Raw genomic sequence first — 810 nt, 5'->3', positions numbered from 1 at the left:
TTGTTAAATTAACACACGCACTATATATTCGTTCTTCACTCATTTATTACTGTTCTTATTTTAACTCATGTCCATTGTCTGGAAACCTTTTGTCACACATCTGTGACCTCTTCAGCAATGCTTTCCTTCCTCGTGTATGCCCCTACTCCACTTAGTCCATTCTCCTAGTGAAGATCGAATATATTGTGCATATGTTTATTTAGCATAAAAAGAAATGTCCAATCCAAAATACAATATATATATATATGCATACACACACACACACACACATGTTTCTCTCTTTGTTTCTTTCCGTGTTCCTTTCTGTGGAAGAGCGTAGGCTCGAAACATTAAAGACTTTTTCAATTCCCAAGCGTGATACTTATAAATCTATTTGTTTTCTACACCACCTGTCTTCGTCTGTTGTTTTTTGTGAATTCTCCTTATACATATATATATATATGTTATCACATTCGGTTAAAATGTCTTACGGTTAAGCTGGTTCTTATGTATTTCCCTGAAGAGAAGATTACATCTTTATCAACATCACCTATTCCTTTGGAAGGAACTATTTGTAATCTTCGAAACATATGTTGGAAATAAAAGAATCCATTTAACATATGCGTATTACTCCATTTACTAAATTTTTATATTTACTCAATTGCCCAAAATAACAGGGAGTTCCTACCTCATAAACAGGAGTTACACCACAGTCATTTTGTGATCGTTGCTACCCTGGTATCTATTAACCAATTTATTTTCTCAGAATTAATTATTAACCAAGCGAAAATAAATACATATAATAATATATATATATTGTGTATATATATA

Source organism: Octopus bimaculoides, chromosome 5 (genome assembly GCF_001194135.2).
Source record: "Octopus bimaculoides isolate UCB-OBI-ISO-001 chromosome 5, ASM119413v2, whole genome shotgun sequence".
Taxonomy (NCBI): domain Eukaryota; kingdom Metazoa; phylum Mollusca; class Cephalopoda; order Octopoda; family Octopodidae; genus Octopus; species Octopus bimaculoides.
The sequence above is the reverse complement of the archived record's forward strand: the minus strand, read 5'-3'. Positions refer to the sequence as shown.